Consider the following 18,893-nt stretch of genomic DNA (forward strand, 5'->3'; position numbering starts at 1 on the left):
GAAATGAGAACAGAATGTCCATGGATGGTAGGTTTTTCTGTACTGTCCCAATATTTCTAAAAGAGCATGTAATATTTTTTTTTATAATCAGAACAAAATGAACCCCTACTTCCATATTGCAGAACAACCAGAAACCACCCTCTTATGCCGTTGCCAAATCCTTCAGCAACCACAACAAGAGCCGTGGATGTGGCACCGCGGTGCTGGGATTAAGATGAAGCACGAGAGCGAGGGCAGGGAATGCGGGCTGGTCCACGACCCCCTTGCTGACCTGCTATTCGTCAGTGGTCCTCCAGTTGATGGCTTCGCCTTCCGTCCCCAAATACCCCCACTTACGGGACGTGGTGATGAAACCAGGGCGCACTGGCGCGTCAGAGGCTCTTCGGGCTTTACGTCGGTGAATAAAGTGCCAAGAAGCTGCTGACGTTTTCTGTCGAGTCAGGAAAAGCCCTGTTTGCGAACAAGCAACTTCCGGGTGGGAGCGGGGAGAAGGACAGTGGCTCCGCGTGGTCGTGGTGTGTCGGAAGGAAAGATGCTTCCCCTAACTGTGTGATGACATTTATTCACCAAGAGCTGTTTCTGACCGCACGCAGCCTCCTTCGGGTTAATGTGTTTATTTATAGAACTCATTTGAAAAATTCAACAGAGCTGTTTCTCTCCCCCGTTGTTGTAAAGAGATAATAAACATGCTGGTGGCATGTATTCTTTCGTAAGTGTTTGCCTAGGTATCGACTGTTGCCCAGAGATCTGTTGTCTTTCGCTGCCCCGGGTGTTTTTTTCTTGTTTTCTCTTCTCCCTCTCAGGCCACTGTGCTTCTGGCCGTAATCCTCATGTCCTTCCAGCCTGCCAAACGGCAGCTTCTTTTCGGTGCCAGGTTTTTCTTATAATCCTCATCCTGACCGATGGGAGATTTGCAGACAAGCTGGCCCACACGTACAATACAGTGTGTATCTTACTGACGGCGCACACGGAACCTTTTGGGTAACCCTAGAAGGCTACACTCATCGCCCGTTGTACGGAAGTGATTAAGATTGCGTCAGTAATTAAACGGCAGTCTCTTGTTCTTCTTGGGTTTAGCTCAGAGCTGTGTGCGTGTCGGTGCCAGGATATTTTTGTTGAATGAATGAACTGAATAATGTGTATGTATATCAAGTGCTGTGTCACCTTTCTGGAGCAGCACTGTGTCTGGCTGTGGAAGCGTCCTGCTCTTTGAAGGAATAACTTCGCCTATTCGTTTCATTTCATTTGGAGGTTGAGTTGTAAAACCATTGCATTTGGTACAGTGCTGGGCAGACCTCCCATGATGCTCAGGGCACCACCCGTAGGGCGGGACTAGCCTTGGGAGAGAAGGAGCGAGAGGGGCTCGGAGGCCTCTACCGGAGGGAGGAGTGTCCTGCTAAGCTTCAGGTCCTGGTAACCATGAATATGACCTTACTTGGAAATGGATTCTTTGCAGAGGTCGTGAAATGAAGATGAGGTCGTGTTGGATTAGCGTGCGCCCTAATCTAATGACAGCGTAGGAGGGCATGTGAAGACACGGACGCAGACACAGAGACACCGAGAGAAGGTGACAGATGGACATAATGTAGCCGCAAACCAAGGGATGTCAAGGCTTGAGGGCAACTACTAGAAAATAGGAGGGAACAGGAAGGATTATTCATCTAGGACTTTTCCCTAGCCTTCAGAGGGAGCATGGCCCTGCTGATACCTTGATTTGAGACTTCTGGCTTCCAGACCGTGAGAGAACACATGTCTGTTGTTTTAAGACCCCCGATTTGGGGTCATTTATTATCCAGCCCTAGGAAACTAATATAGTGTCCCTACTTCCAGGCGGTGTCCCCCTTTCTTTCTTAGTGTCTGTCACTCCCCTGGTCTCCCATGCCCTTATCGTATAGCTTCACCCGTATCGGAGTCAGGATTCAATAAGGTAAGTGGAAACTACTCTAAAGTATATTGAGCAGGAAGGGATTGAACAGACAGAATTATCAGCTTGTGCCCTGTTGGAAGAATTAGGTATCAGAGGTCAGGGAAATCTTTCTAGTATCCAGAGGTTGGGAAGTACAGGGAAGACAAGAAACCACGACCTGGTGTTTTAGCAGCCTTCTGCACTGAATGGGGTGATTCTCAGGAAGCTTCTTGGAAGATCCCAGCAAAACTCTACATTTATCATCTGCCCATGCCCACGCTTCTGCTCCTGCTACTGCCCATGAATAATGCCTTCTCTCTCTTCCCCTACCAGGTCTCTGTGAATGACTTCCACTGGTAGAATGTAAATGGAGCCTTGCTGCTAAGGGGTGCTGGGAGATGTAGTTTCCAGGCATTTAGCCCCACGGCACTATGGAGACTGTTGAAGGGCAGGGACAGAACTAACTACAGATGATGACATCTTGGGGCTCCTGGGTGGCTCAGTCAGTTAAGCGTTTCACTCTTGATTTTGGCTCAGGTCATGAGTTCAATCCCTGCATGGAGCTCTGTGCTGACAGCTTGGAGCCTGCATGGGATTCTCTGTCTCCCTCTCTCTGCCCCTCCCCTGCTCACTTTCTATCTCTCTCTTCCTCTCTCTCTCTCTTTCAGAATAAATCAATAAAACGTTAAAAAAAAGATGATATCTTGCTTACTCATCTCAATTTTTCCCCTCAAAACAAGCACAACAAAAAGTACTTATTTCTCTGGAGGATTCTGATGATCTATTCGTTTACACCAAAGGTATTAAGGACCAATAATAAAATGTTCGTTCTCCCACAACTCTTTTTGCACTTTAATAAGATCAAAGATTTAATTCGAAGAAGTGAATCAGTTTATTTGACCCTTAGTTGGAACAGGGACACACTAACAGCAGTGTTTTCTGCGGAGTCCTCAGAGATACGACGAAATTTTAGGGGGCAGCCTCTGCTCTACAGGATTTGAATCCAGTTTGGCTTTCCCTTTGTGCACGTGATGGCATTCTGTTTTGTTGCTCTCCTTTTGTTTTTATACAAATACATACGTGAGAGCCAGATTCATTCTGGTTAAATGGTTACATTCCTCCAAATAGTCTATTAGTAGTGGATATCGGTGGGGCAATTTTACCCCCCCCCCCCACCTCCCACCTGCCGTCTCCCCAGAGCACACGGTGCAGTGTCTACAGACCTTTTTGGTGTTCGCACCTGGAGTAGAGGGGGAATGCTACTGGCCTTGAGTGGGTAGAGGTCAGGGATGATGCTAAACATCCTGCAGCACACAGAACAGCCCCACAAAAAAGAACGATCCTGCCCCGTATGTGGTCGAAGGGAAGAGAAGCAGTGAAGTAGATCTTTAGTATTGTGACCCTTTTCTAACCTCAGGTGATTTCTGATGCCGTCGCCGCCAGTGTTGTCCAATGTTCACTGCCTTAACCCCCTCACTGTCCTCTGAGGTAGGCAGCCTTGCCGAAAGGCGAGGCCGGCGTTCTCCCCCTGGCCGCCCAGTGCAGAACCAACGTGCTGGCAGTGCGTCCCCTCCCTTTTAACCCCTCTTTGGGTTTGTTCCATTCTGAGATCCCCTCTCTTTCAAAGCCTTCTTCCTCCCACAGTGTGGAAACAGCGTGTCAGTTTGCCCCACTTTTCTGAAGGGTCTCAGGGTCTCATCACACATCTGGGAGGCTCGTTCTGTTCTCTTCCCTTTATCGCTCTCCCCTTCACCCCTGCCCTTTGCCAAATGATCTGTGTCCTCACATTCTGGACGTTCTCATCTTCACTGCATCGGCTGGAGGAAAGCTGATGCTGTAGCAATCCGCGCTTCTCCCCAAATCCCACCCTGCTCATTGACACACACTTGCTCCCCTACGCCCAGGGTGCGATCCTCAATTTGCACAGGTTGTAAATTGCCCCATTTGTGAATTGGGCTAATTGTATTCATTTGTTCATTTGCTTAAAGCTGGAGGAGTCACTTCTCTGGATTACTCAAGACGAAATTCTTAGAGGGCAAAAACAAGGTCCCTGTAGGGCTTTTCCACCAACCCGGTCGCAAAATCAGGGCTAATTAGATGCTAAAGGAAGACTCTCTGACGATGAAGGTGATGATAACCGAGGCTGGAAGGGACCTTGGAAACCCCTGAAGCCTGTTCGCGGTGCACGCAGGCAGACGGCCTCCCATCATCCAAGACAGATGACGATCTGTCCACTTTCAAAGATTTCCAGAGAGGAAAATTTCGCAACCTGTTTCGGCTATTAAGTACCGGGCGTGAAGTGCTTCCCTCTAATCTAACCTACATCTCCAGCCTCTTAAGGAATCAACATTGTGTAAAAATATAGAGCAATACGTTTTGAAATACGAGTTAGGATTTTCTTTATATATGAGAAATGTATATAGTACAATTTCCCTTCAAGTTAAGAGGATTTTTATTTTTATCCAAAAAAATTGCTAAGCTAGGGCTTTTGGCAAAGTTTAAGTCTTTCTCTTTACGCTCGGGGTGCTTCCCCACAGCTGACTTCGGATGCCCACGGCTCTTTTAGGATGACTCATGTATTGGGGTGTTGATTTCTCGAAAGACGTCACCTCTCCTTCTGTATTAAAGTGGTGCATTGTACTGTTTCCTTCGTAACTTCCTACAGGGCAGCTGTTAAATTATGCAACTTCACAGGGCACTTCTGTCTACCTCAGCATTTCCCCTTGCAGCGCAGAAATGAATTCTCAAGATTTGCGCAGTTTATTCAGCAAACACGGACTCAGCTTCTCTCGTGTGCTCTGGGCTAATTATAGAATGGGAGACGCCGCTTTGGAGTCGAGCGGGGAATTCAGACACGTGATGGGAAGTTCGGGAAAGGACCGTGGGCTCCGGGTAGCCGTATGTTCAAGATCAAATGGGAACTATTTCGTGTACGATTTTCCAGTCAGGTATGCCTTTCTGCCTTTTTCAAGAACATATGCCTTTAAACCAAGAGAAACCTGGTGACAAGTCTGGTCTCCGTGGCTGTGTGATCTTTCTGAACTTCGGAATATACCCTTGCAAATGGAAAGAAATCACATGTGCCTTAAAGACCATTGCGATGATTAAATTAGGTCAAATTCAGTTAGGTTAGATTCAGTGAGATAACAGCCTTTGAAAGTGCTAAGCAAAGGGCCTAATACCGAGTGCTTAATAAATGTTGTTTATATCCTCTCTCTTTGGGTCGCTCAAAGATACTGCAAAGGACTTTTATTCTTTTCTTGGGGGGAGCAGGTCACCTGGTTTCAAGACTACCTTCCCGCAGGTGGGGACTCTTCCAAGTCATGAGGCAGAGCCCACCCTACCACAGAATCTGAAGATGCCACAGACTCGCCTTCCCATCCTTCCTTGCAGCCAGCGGCGGGGCGTGTGGCCGATCAGACACACCAGCCCCTGTCCTTGAATTAATGGCTCTTGGTTTGGAGAAGCAGGGGCCACAAGAATCCATTCCGATGCTAAGTCACGCTGGTCGTAGCCCGTGTACCTGGCCGTTCGAGGTCTCAGTTGCTGCAGCTCTCGCAGAGACAGCTCAAGTCCACACTGGTGGCGTCCACCATGCAAGTTTCAGTGTCTGTCCTCAGTGGTGACAGTAGTGGTGTCTTTTTTTTTTCTTTTTAAGTGTATTTATTTATTTTGAGAGAGAGAGAGAGAGTATGAGCGGGGGAAAGCCAGAGAGAGAAGGAGAGAGAGGGAATGCCAAGCAGGCTCTGCCCTGACGGCACGGAGCCCGATGCGGGGCTTGAACCCGTGAACCGTGAGATCACGACCTGAGCCAAAACCAAGACTTGGACGCTCAACCCACTGAGCCACCCAGGTGCCCCAGTGGTGGTATCTTTAGTATTTCGATTTGTGATGTGACTTCTAAAGATCTTTTTTTGTATTTAAAATTGTTTAAATGATTATTCATTTTTGAGAGAGAGAGCGAGAGTGAGAGTGAGAGAGAGAGAGAAAGAGAGAGAGAACATGAGCAGGAGCAGGGGAGGAGCAGAGAGAGGAAGACCCAGAAACCTAAGCAGGCTCTGGGCTCTGGGCTGTCAACAGAGAGCCCTGTACGGGGCTCGAACTCACGAACCTTGAGATCAAGACCTGAGCCACCCAGGCGCCCCTGGGATGTGTCTTTTAATGTTGACCCTGGGGGCATTGCCTCTAATCCTGGTTCTCAAGACCTTCATGAACAGCCTTCATGAACAGTCATGTTTCATTAATCCCTCTGAGCTTATTTTTAATTTTCTCAATGTTTATTTTTGAGAGAGAGAGAGAGAGAGAGAGAGAGAGAGAGCGCGCACGTACAAGCGGTGAAGGGCAGAGAGAGAGAGAGGAGAACAGAGGATCTGAAGCCAACGCTGTGCTGATAGCAGAGAGCCGGATATGGGGCTCACGCTCGCAAACCGTGAGATTATGACCTGAGCTGACGTCCCACGCTCAACCGACTAAGCCACTCAGGCACCCGTGAGCTTATTTTATTTAAGTTCATTTATTTATTTAAGTACTCTCCACACCCAGCATGGGGCTCGAACTCACAACTCCAAGATCAAGAGTCACATGCTCTACCGACTGAGTCAGCCAGGCACCCCCCTTTGAGCTTATGTTATCCACATTTTGTTTCTGATGCTCACAACTCGAACTGGAATGGTAAAAACACTGTTATAATTACCATAATGAGTTTTTTGGTTATGCAATGATACCTGATATGCTATCAAAGAAGGAAAGACTGTTCAATTCTATATTATTATTTAAAAAAATTGTTTTTCAACGTTTATTTATTTTTGGGACAGAGAGAGACAGAGCATGAACGGGGGAGGGCAGAGAGAGAGGGAGACACAGAATCGGAAGCAGGCTCCAGGCTCTGAGCCATCAGCCCAGAGCCCGATGCGGGGCTCGAACTCATGGACCGCGAGATTGTGACCCGGGCCGAAGTCGGACACTTAACCGACTGAGCCACCCAGGCGCCCCTGTTCCATTCTATATTAAATTGACCCTTATAACCATCCTTTTTCAGTTAGTTTCCCTTTTCTATTTTTAGTCTTTCTGCATCTTTCTATTGTTACGTGTTATTTCTTATTAGAAAAATAACCGTGTCCCAGAGTTTCCATTCTTTTGGTGCTATAGATCTACATGACAGGAAGATATACCTTGTAGAATTGCCAAAACCTGTAATGCCATATGCAGAGAGCAGACAATTGTGACTTTCTGTTTTTGGTGTGAAAAGCAATGCGTCACTATTCTTCATCAATATTCTATTTTAAACCCCAACTATTAAGCCCCAAAGCTCTTTGCTATAGATAGAAATTTTGCAATATTTTAACCAAAGCTGCGATTTAGAGAAAAGAAAAAAAAAATAGTACCTCTTTAATTAAAAAAACAACAACAGGGGTGCCTGGCTGGTTCAGCATGCGACTCTTGGTCTCAGGGTCATGAGTTCAAGCCCCACATTGGGCATACAGCTTACTAAAAAATTCAAAAAAAAAAAAAAACATTACACAGTAATCAGTCAATCAAAACTAAATCTCTGAGGTTTTTGTTCCAGCATTGGCAGTGTATTATACTATCATTGGACTAACCATTTTGCTGATGACAGTTATAAATTCGCAATCATAAACTGGAAAAACAAGTGTTTAAAAGCTGTCTGGAGAACAACAGTAGCAAACAGGAACTGCAGGGCATGTGACCCTTCACAGAACAGGAGCACGTTGGGTGAGATCTACACTTAACTCTTCCCCATTCATGTGGCACACAGGCACGGACCTAATGCAGAAAGTGGTCTTCTAATTAAGCGGAGGACTCAGCGGTTAGAGTTCAGGGCTGCTGACGCACCTGGAGATTGAGAGGCAATCCTGGAAAGTGGGACCCCAAAATCTCCTTACAAATCCCCAATCGATTTCTAAATTGTGCGTGTGCAGGTATGGCTCCGAGAAACACAACAGAAAACAGTAGTTGAGGAGTTAAAGACCTGAGCAGAGATTTCACCAGTTCCCTGGTGCTGGGGAAACAGAGATTGATAAACAGGTTTTCTTTGGAACCCTCTAGTAGCCACCTTAGGAGTAAGGACTGTGTCCAGGAATGAGGATCAGGCCCTTGAAATAAGGACAAAACTGAAATAGACCCATCCTAAGAGACCAAAAACCAGGACTCTATAGAGTTAAAGAAGTGATCCTCTATTAATATGATTGCCTGCTACAACAAAAATTAACACTTTTCGGAGGAAGATAACAGAATCCAGACGGTATACAACATATACATAATACATAAAATGTAACCCATGATCAAGAAAAAAACAAATCAGGGTGCCTGGGTGGCTCAGTCGGTTAAGTGTCTGACTCTTGATTTTGGCTCAGGTCATGAACTTGCAGTTTGTGAGATCAAGCCCCACGTGGAACTCTGCACTGTGAGTGCCTAACCTGCTTGGGATTCTCTCTCTCTCTCCCTCTCTCCCCACCTCCCTTGCTTGTGAGCATGCTCTCTCCCTCTAAATAAATAAACTTAAAAAAAATCTAAAATGTAAAGAGTAAAATTATGGAAAAATTCTATTTGGGAAATCTTTGGTAAAATTATGAAATAATTGGAAGAAACTACAATGATTATGAATCATTCTCGTAGGGTGGTTTTGCCAATTTAGAATTAGCTAACCGAAGTAAGTTAGCTCTCAATAGGTATTTAATTTGTTGATTTTAATCATTGGATATAAAAACTATGTATGACATTAAGAATCATAAAACCCGGCACAATTAAACTCTAATGGACTTTTGTCATTTTAAATTGGTGTAGTTGCTATACTATCTTGTTTTTTCAGCCCTCCTGTGAATCGGTCCAGTGTATCTTGCATCAATATATAAATTATTTCCAATCATAAGATATTTCCCTAATTATCTATAATGTAGTACAGACATTTTTAATCTGGAATTCATAAAACTAAGAGCAGACATCCCTATATATATTTTTTAATTTTACAGAGTAATGTCTTAAGAAGTATATTTTCGGGGCGTCTGGGTGGCGCAGTCGGTTAAGCGTCCGACTTCAGCCAGGTCACGATCTCGCGGTCCGGGAGTTCAAGCCCCGCGTCGGGCTCTGGGCTGATGGCTCGGAGCCTGGAGCCTGTTTCCGATTCTGTGTCTCCCTCTCTCTCTGCCCCTCCCCCATTCATGCTCTGTCTCTCTCTGTCCCCCAAAAAATAAACGTTGAAAAAAAAATAAAAAATAAAAAAAAATTTTAAAAAAGTATATTTTCTGAAAAGTACATTTTTTGAGATGAACTCTAATTTTTTTTGTCAGTTTTATGTTGGATATTTGAAAGAGCAAACCAAAAACCAATACCAGGTATTATCTTCACTTCATAAAGGAAACAATGCTACAGAACCAAAAATTAATTGAGGAAACCATAATAACAAGAGAAACTGAAATCCTCTATAAGCAAGAGCTGTAGACATTTTATAGCCACATGTATATATATCACATAGACATTATTATTATTTTTCTTTTTCTGCTGCAGAATATTGGACATCTCCTCCCTTAACCCAAATCTACAGCTTACCATTTGCAAACCCTTGCTGTAGTGTTAGGGGTTTCGGTGTAGTGGGTGGGTATAGTGAGTGGGAGTGGGTAGGTCTGTGAGTCCCTTGAACGTGTTTGCAAAAATTTATCTATCTAGGGGCACCTGGGTGGCTCAGACAGTTCAGCATCCTGACTCTTGATTTTGGCTCAGGCCATGATTTCATGGGTTTGTGGGCTCGAGCCCCGCACCAGACTCTGCGGGGACAGCACTGAACCTGCTTGGGATTCTCCCTCCCTCTCTCCTTCTGCCCCTCCCTCACTTGCATGCTCTCTCTCTCTCTGTCTCTGAAAAATATATAAATAGAAAGAAAAATTTTTTAAATTTATCTATCAATACACGTTGGTCCTTTTCTGGGAAGAGGGTTTGTAACTTTCAGATGATTATCAATTGTGTCTTTGGTTCCAAAAAGGCTAAGAATCTCTACGAATAGTCTTTTCCAGTATTGACAGTGGTGAATTTCTTTCATTTCCTCATTGCTTCTAACTTTTAATAAATGACAAAAGAACTCGGTTTAAAGAGATAGTCATTTGGTCATTTCTTAGAGTTATTTCACTTATCAAAAACGGAGATGAGGGGTGCCTTGGTGGCTCAGACGGTTAAGCGTCTGACTTCGGCTCAGGTCATGATGTCACGGTTCATGAGTTGGAGCCCTGCATCAGGCTCTCTGCTCTCAGCACGCAGCCCGCTTCGAATCCTCTGTCCCCCTCTCTCTCTTCCCCTCCCCTGCTCACGTGTGTGCGCTTGCTTTCTCAAAAATAAACAAATAAAAAAAAACTGAGGTGAATCTTTTCAGTTATCAGATGTTGCTGTTGTAAACTCTGAAAGCTGCTGCCATATTCTCATAGGTTCCACTTAAGTGACAGTTGCTTGGCTTTCTTTCTGCAGTAGTGCCTTTGGGAATAATTATTGGCTCTGTGACTTTGAGCACATCAATGTATTTATGACCCACCTTACTCAAGAAAAGATTTCACGCTGTTCCTAAATACGTACGCAAAACAATAAGGCAGAATCTGAAGTATGTGATAAAAGCAAGTATGCAAGAAACTTAGATCAGAAAGATGATAGGAAGCCAAATATTAGTGCATAAAACATGTGCCTCAAGTGACCTCGCTTTTGCTGGACACACCATTCAAAATTGGACCAGTCTTCCGAGTAATCAGCACAAAGGGGAAAGTTAGTTGAGTTAGAGGGGGAAAGAATGCAAGTTAGCAAAACTGGCTTGAACCAGCCGAATTCCTCTTGCACGAGCACAAGCCTGTGTGGGCTGGCACAAGCCAGTAGGAACCGGTTAGAAGCACGCGAGTACAGTATCCTTCCCCCAGATGGTGGAGTGCCTCTGGCTTCTGTTCTCACGGAGGGCCTCTGGGACCGAGAGCCAGGGCACATCAAGAAGAACTTCTGGAGCCCTGGGAGTCTCTCCCACCCCTCTCCTGCCCCTCCGGCCCACTGTCTCATCACTGGCTGTCTCCTTCCCTCCTTCCCATTCTTCTGTAAATTTTGCCTGAGCCCCTGTGGCACCAGGTGCTGTGCTGGACACGGGATATAGCAGAGTGAGGAAGTTTGCCTCTGGGGCGCCTGGTCATGATCTCACAGTTCATGGGTTCGAGCCCTGCGTTGGGCTCTGCACCGTCCCTGCGGGCTCTGCTTGGAATTCTCTGTCTCTCTCTGCCCCTCTCCCAGTCGTGCACGCGTGTTCTTTCTCTGTCTCAGGATAAAAAAAAAAGTTTGCTTCTGAGGAAGCCGGCAGTCTTCTAGAGGAGTCAGCTGTGACACACTGTGAAAAGTGATCTAAGGCAGGCAAAGGGTACCCAGGGAACCCTCCTTCACACTGTCATGTGTTTCTCTGGAAATGATTGGAATATTTGGCAAAGAGAAATCCACATATTTGAGGGACTTTAGATTTGCCCTGACCAGGTCCCGCTGGAGCCTGAAATAACCCCCAATTTACCTATGTGCCGGCCATCTCACTGGGACTTTCTGAAGGGGCCGGCCAGGTGACAAGGGTGGACCAGGATGTCCTCGTCTTTCCTAAAAGACGAGGGGGTGTAGCTTCTTAACACACAGTTACAAAGAGCTTGGCAGTGCTCCCAACGAGCACAGTCTGATGTTCTGGAGACTCTGCGGGCAGTCACCGTGTGTCACTGTTGGAACCCTTCCCTCTCGCACACCAACCCGCACACGCTCGAAAACGGGGAAATAAAAGCAGACGACCTGCAGTTTGGATTTAGACGTATGAGAGAAAGCGACAGCCTTACCATTCGCCAACTTTAAAGAGACAACATTAAATGGTAAGTTGTATTTTAAAAGATCAAACACCGGAATGTTAGACTTTCAGAAATACACAGGTTTTAAAATGTCAAAATGAGGCATTAAAAAAAAAATTTATATAATTTCAAAGTGACAAAAGGAAACTGAATATTTTTTGGGAAAGGTACTACTGTGAAAATCAGAGTGCTTGATTTCGGTGGGGGCGATCGTTTCGGTGCTCTGGCATTTATTTTGCGTTCTCAGCAAGGACCCAGGGGAGGACAGCTTCATGTAATGTGACAGAGTTGGAGTGACTGGCATTTTTGTAGTTCTCATTAACGGGATTGAATCCACAAATGGAGCCTAGTTGCTTGAGCCTCTGGCTATACTCGAATTTTCTTTGATAAGCAATGAAAGGCGGAGCTCTGGCAATTAATGGTGGGACTCAAGTTTGGCGGAAGCAGCGGTATCTTCTCTAGACTTGGGTGGAGTCTCCTGCTTGCTCCCGTTCTAGGGCTCAGCCCCCACTGTCCTTGTCCTTGGGCTCCACTTGATGTCACAGGGACGCCTGTGTGTATGGAAAGGATCATTTACAGTAACTGCTTTGAACGTCATGTTTAGTTTACTACAGTTGCTCTTGCAAGAATCCTAGTTTTCCTTGTGCTTTGAACCTCAGTGAATCCATTTTATTAGTCCATTTTATGTTTGAATCTAGTAAAATAAAGGCGATCGCCTTTGTCTTTTCTTTGCCTGATATTGAATTCACGCCAAACAAATGAGGCTTATTTAAATAATCAAAGCCATTTTCGAAGGTAGTTCATTAGATTCTTTTGAATGTTTTACACCGCTGTCCTGCATTTAATATGTTATATTTTCCTTTCCAGTGTTCCCAGTGACTGACGGGACAGCTGGATGTGCAAACTAAGCACTTAAGAGGGCTCTTACAATAAATTAAACTTACAAAGCAAACAACCTATGTGAAATGTCCTAATCCTGTTTCAAAATTATCAATTTTCTTACTCTTTTCAGCTTAAAATGGGAAGGCGGATATGATAGAGTTTCTTTTTTCTTTTTCTTTTTAAATTTATTTTGAGAGAGAGAGAGCACGTGGTGGAGAAGAGCAGAGAGAGAGGGAGAGCGAGAATGCCAAGCAGGCTCCACACTGATAGCCTGACACGGGGCTTGATCCCAAGACCCTGGGACCATGACCTGAGCCGAAATCGAGAGTTGGACGCCTAACCGACTGAGCCACCCAGGTGCCCCTGTTAGAGTTTCTTAAGTCATTTATGTAACAAATATAGGTTGTTCATAAAATTTACTAAAAGATACTAATTGTATGACCTCGTGTGATTTGAGTTGTTTACTTAATTCTAAATATTCTCCGTGTTGAATATTCCACTGTGGCAGAAACTTCCAGTTCTTTTGTATCTTATCTTCCTTTCCTCCGTAACAGGTGTTGGCAAACTTTTTCTGTGAAAGGCCAGAGAGTAAATATTTTAGGCTTCGTGGAGCACACACAGTCTCTGTCACATTTATCCTTTCTCTTTCTTTCTTTTCTTAACAATCATTTTAAAATGTAAAAACCATTCTTAACCCTCTGGCCCTAAAAATACAATGGGCTGAACTTGGTCTGTGAGTTGTAGTTTGTTGACTCCTGTTCCATAATTTTAAAATCTTAACAAAAATTTTTCTTATGTGAGCTCTACATCCATGGTGGGGCTCGAAGTCACGACCCCAAGGTCAAGAGTCGCACGCTCTACTGACTGAACCAGCCAGGCGCCCCCAATCCAAGAAATTTTAGGGGAGTGTGGCTGGCTCAGTCCATGGAGCATGTGACTCTTGATCTCAGGTTCGTAGGTTTAAGCCCGACATTGGGTGTAGAGATTACTTAAAAAATAAAATCTTGAAAAACATTCTTTGGTTTTTTTTGAGCGGGACACATTTCCCAGACTCCTTGCTGCTCGGCCAGATTAATTTCTGTCCTCCTTCCCTCAGAATGGAATGCAGACCTAGTGGTGTACCATCTTGGACCCATGGTCAAGGACAGCGTGGTGGGAATGGCAGAGCGTCAAGATAAAAGGAGGCTGGTCCTGGCGCAGCGGGATGCTGTCACGCGCCCACAACTTCACCCAGCGGTGTTGACATACCAGCCTAGCCTTTTATGTAAAAGTAAATTCTATTCAGCTGAAGTCTTTATAGCCAAATAAAGCCAAATCTAGTTTTTAAAATTATTTTTTAACGTTTATTCATTTTTGAGAGACGGGGAATGAGTGGGGGAGGGGCAGAGAGAGAGGGAGACACAGAATCCAAAGCAGGGTCCAGGCTCTGAGCTGGCAGCACAGAGTCCGATGCGGGGCTCGAACCCACACACCGCGAGATCATGACCTGAGCTGAAGCTGGACGTTTAATCGACTAAGTCACCCAGGGGCCCCCAAATCTATTTTTTTTTAACTAATCCACTTTCTAAGGGGACAGATTTCATAATGCAAGGGATCTCAGGTTAGTGAGTCAAAAGTTCCTAATCACCTTATGGTTGTCATTAGAATGAACTAGGTCTTTAGTAATTGCTAGTTGCTTTCACCTTTTTCTCATTTTCATGCTAAAATCCTGTATCCCTCACCCAGGTGTACAGAAATCTTAATGCTATTTCGTTGGATGTTTAAATTCTCTTCATGGCTTATTAGAAGTCCCCATGACATTGGGGTGCCTGTCTGGCTCCGTCAGTAGGGCATGCAGTGCTCCATCTTGGGGTTGTGAGTTCAAAGCCCCGCGTTGGGCATGGAGCCTACTTGAAAACAAAAGGCCCAGTGACATTGCTTCGGTGCCTTGTTTTGTGTGTTGGCTTGTTTGACTGGTTTCTTCTAAGAAGGCAGGACTGTTTGTGTGTGAGAACATGAAGATCCCAGCTCCTTCTCTTAAAAATTGTGACTGAGATGCGGGGCTCTCTGGTTGGATTGAGAACCACCAAATGTGAGCCGACCCAATGGAGTGGAGGCCGGTGGCGCTGGCGGTGAAGGAGTTCCCCCAAGGCAGAACAGAAGAGATAGATGTTTATTAAATACACCACCTGAGAGCGGCCGGCAGGACCGTGAGGGAGAGACTGTCTCCCGCGGGTGGTGGTGAGGGGCAACGGTTATAGGACAGAGTGGGGGAGTATGGAAACTTACAGAGTGTTCCTTTTTTTTTTTAATTTTTTTTTCAACGTTTATTTATTTTTGGGACAGAGAGAGAGCATGAACGGGGGAGGGGCAGAGAGAGAGGGAGACACAGAATCGCAAACAGGCTCCAGCCTCTGAGCCATCAGCCCAGAGCCCGACGCGGGGCTCGAACTCACCGACCGCGAGATCGTGACCTGGCTGAAGTCGGACGCTTCACCGACTGCGCCACCCAGGCGCCCCCAGAGTGTTCCTTTTTTTAGGAACCGTGCCTGGTTGTGACGGGTCAGTTAGGGCCTATGGCAGTTTCCAGGCGGGTTTCTTAATGAGCCTGTTTGCATACGGGTGGGTGGTCGCCGTGGCCCCTTTGGCCTTGATCACATTTTCATTGCTCAACCTGTTGCCTAAAAGCAGCCTCCACAAGAGGCGTGAAGGACATTTGGACTCTCCTCTTAAGACCGTGGATCAAGTCTCCCTCACTGCCTTCTTCCTGAGACCCAGTGTCTGAACTGGCCGTGGCCATAGCTGCGTTTCTTCCTGGTTCCTTTTTCTGACCCTCAGCTTTGATTGATTTGCTCTGAGTTCTCAGGTTCTCGAGCTCTGGCTTATGTTTGCCAGGTTCCTTCCAAAATGGAATCCACCGTGCACTCTTCATCTGTGATACGGTCCCCTTCAGGATGGCGTGCCTGCCACGCAGCAGAGGCTCCATAAAAAGTTGCTTCTCTTACTCCTGTTGCTTTTGAAAATTAGAACCAAATCATAACTTTTGGTGACACTTCTCATTTTTGGCCTTGAAAATAAAAGCATACCGTATAAATGCATTTTGCCAGAATTAATTGGTCTCTTCACACATAAAAGTTGAAGGATGGGTGGAAAGCATCTAGAATTTATGGAAAAGATTTTGTCCTGAAGAAGCTGGGACATATTTTCCTCAGAAGAGGAATTCACCCCTCTGAGAATACGTTTTTTTGTGTTTTATTTTTGGGGGATATTTTGTTTGTTTGTTTGCTGATTTTTGCTGTAAGTTCTAAATGACGGATGGGAATTTAATCATCTTTGCTTGCTACATGTTTTTCAGTGGGGGTTCTTGTCGGATGAGTACTGACTTCCCTTGAAAAATGGCTTGTATATCAATTTTCAGAGTGTGGGCTTTCCATATTTCCGAAAGCTTTCACGCGGTGCTTTTTACCTGCAATCTCAGGGTACTTTACTTTCTTTGTGGAAAAGAGGAAAGGGTGAAAATGTGTGGCTTAACCAAGTTCCGCTAAGGTAACTTATCATATCATTTATAAAACTGGCAATGGCTTAAGTGTTGGTCCGCGGTTATTCGTTTCATCCAGTGTCCTGAAAACCTCTGTCATATTTAGGTAGGCATATATTGAAGAGCGCATATCTCCTGGTACATTTATTTCACTTGCCTTTGGGATACATCTTTTAAAGATCTAGTCAAAAGTGGAGTTAGAGGACTGCCTGGCTGGCTCAGTCGGTAGAGCGTGTGACTCTTGATCTCGCGGTCCTGAGTTCAAGGCCCAGGTTGGGGGTAGAGCTTACTGAAAAAAATAATAAAATCAATACTTAGAAAAAGTGGAGTTAGAAATGTTTATTGAGAATCTGTAGCTACTTTATTTTGGAACATTGAAATTTAAGGGAATATTATAACATATTTCAAATACTTTCCTAGGTTCTTATGTTCTATTAACTTAATAAGAATGATTTATTAAATTCTTTATCAAGTTCAAAGTTAATTAAAAATAAAAGCTTTCTAGCAGTATGAACAGTTGAAGTTTTTCTCTGTATATATATTTTTTCTTAGCAAATGGCATTTTGAAATAGTTTGTTGCTGATTATTGACCTTTCAAAATACCAATAAACTTGCCTAAGAAGTATAGGCTTTATGCAGTATGATATTCTCTTGCCATCAGATTCATAATATTTTCCTTTTAAAGTCTGATGTCACTTAGCTTTATAGAATCCCACGTTCCAGACTAGGGATAAGTTGGAGCTTAATTTGTACTGAAACTCAATGTATGTATATATTTCTTTATCTGCTATGATTTATACCTTGTTGTAGATCAACTTACTACTGACCAATGAATCACAGCTAAAGACACAATATAAAATTTATTCCTTGTTTGTAAGAAATCTAAAGAGTTAAAAGAAACCTGAGGGCAAAGAGTGATTTTACTCAGATATGGCTCTAGAGCACAAATGTCACAGAGTTCTTTTGTCACCTTTTATGTAGAACATCATGTCGTTGTAGATGTCCCTCCTAAACTTTTGGTGTTTCTTAAGAAACTAATCACTGTATCTTCACATGGATAATTTTGGGTTGCATATGGCAATGCACATCTTCTACAGTAATGAGTGGGTGGATTTGTAAGCATCCTTTAAAAATCTTTCTTACAGGGTCACCTGGGTGGCTCAGTCAGTTAAGCGTCTGACTTTGGCTCAGGTCATGATCTCACAGCTCGTGGGTTCGAGCCCTGTGTTGGGCTCTGTGCTGACAGCTCAGAGCCTGGAGCCTGCTTCAAATTCTGTGTCTCCTCCTCTCTCGCCCCTACCCTGCTTGTACTCCGTCTCTCTCTCAAAAGTAAACATTAAAAAAAATTTTTTTTAATCTCTTTTATAAAAATGACCTTAATTTTATGAGAAAATACTTAAGAGATCATGTTTAAGTAAAAAACTGATAAATAAATATGTGACATATAATTTTGTTATATGTGTTGATATTTCTATCATTCCTTTATAGTAAGTATAAAATATCATAAAATATTAGAAATATTTATTAATATTTACAGGTAAAATATTATTTTCCCCCTTAGTATATATACATATATATGTGTGTGTGTATATACGTGTTGTGTGTATGTTGTATAATGTCAATACTCTGCTAAGTCAAACAACATAAAATTGTTGTGATTCAACCTTTTTTTTGTCCTGCAAAAATGGCAATTTTATTTTTTTTTAAGTTAAAAAAATTTTTTTAATGTTTATTCTTAATGCAGAGAGAGAGTCTGTGCGAGCAGGGGAGGGTCAGAGAGAGAGGGAGACACAGAATCCGAAGCAGGCTCCAGGCTCTAAGCTGTCAGCACAGAGCCTGATGTGGGGCTCGAGCTCACTAACTGTGAGATCATGAGCTGAGCTGAAGTCAGACACTTAACTGACTGAACCACCCAGGCGCCCCACAGAAATGGCAATTTTTTATGGTTCAGGAAAGTAGCATTGATTATTTCTGAATAGTGAGACTGCATGAGATTTTTCTTTTTCTTTTTTTTTAAGTGTTTATTTATTTATTTTGAGAGAGAGAGAGAGAAAGAAAGAGCAAGAGAGCAGCGGAGGGACAGAGAGAGTGAGAAAAAGAATCCCAAGCAGGCTCCACACTGTTAGTGTAGAGCCCGATGTGGGGCTCAATCCCAGGTACCGTGAGATCATGACCTGAGCTGAAATCGAGTCGGACGCTTAACTGACTGAGCCACCCAGGCACCCAAGATTTTTTTTTTTAAGTTTATTTAAAAAAGTAAAAAACATTTTTTTAGTAATTTCTACACCCAACGTGGGGCTCGAACTCACAACTCCAAGATCAAGAGTTTCACGCTCTTCCAATTGAGCCAGCCGGGCACCCCTGCATGAAATTTTCTCAACACAGTTGTTTCCTTTGCTTCAGGATACAGGGTTGTTATCAGGTGCGTTTCTAATCAAGAAGAAACATCCAAGACTGTTGTTAAATGAAACCTAAAGGCCACCCCTGCTTTTCTCCCTCTCTCTGATACTGGCATCTTCCCGTCCCAGTTGGCCGTGTTCGTCTCTTTCTAGGCATCAGTGCTCATGGTCTCCCCAGGTCTCCCCGAACATACCCTGACTTCTCCTCTCCTCCTCTTGCTCTAAGGCCTGTATGTGGCCTCTAAGGTCACGTATACTAAGTAACCTAAGAGGTAGATAGGAGTATTATCTCCCATTTTAACATGAGATGACAAAACTGAGTTAAGTGGCTTGCCAAG

General features: G+C 44.2%; 1 protein-coding gene across 4 annotated transcripts in view; it reads left to right on the forward strand.

Moving 5' to 3' along the window:
• FRMPD4 (FERM and PDZ domain containing 4) overlaps positions 1-18,893 on the forward strand; it is an 852,065-nt gene that overhangs the window by 370,034 nt on the left and 463,138 nt on the right. The gene's annotated exons all lie outside the window — the stretch shown is intronic.

This window comes from Felis catus, chromosome X, assembly GCF_018350175.1.
Source record: "Felis catus isolate Fca126 chromosome X, F.catus_Fca126_mat1.0, whole genome shotgun sequence".
NCBI lineage: Eukaryota > Metazoa > Chordata > Mammalia > Carnivora > Felidae > Felis > Felis catus.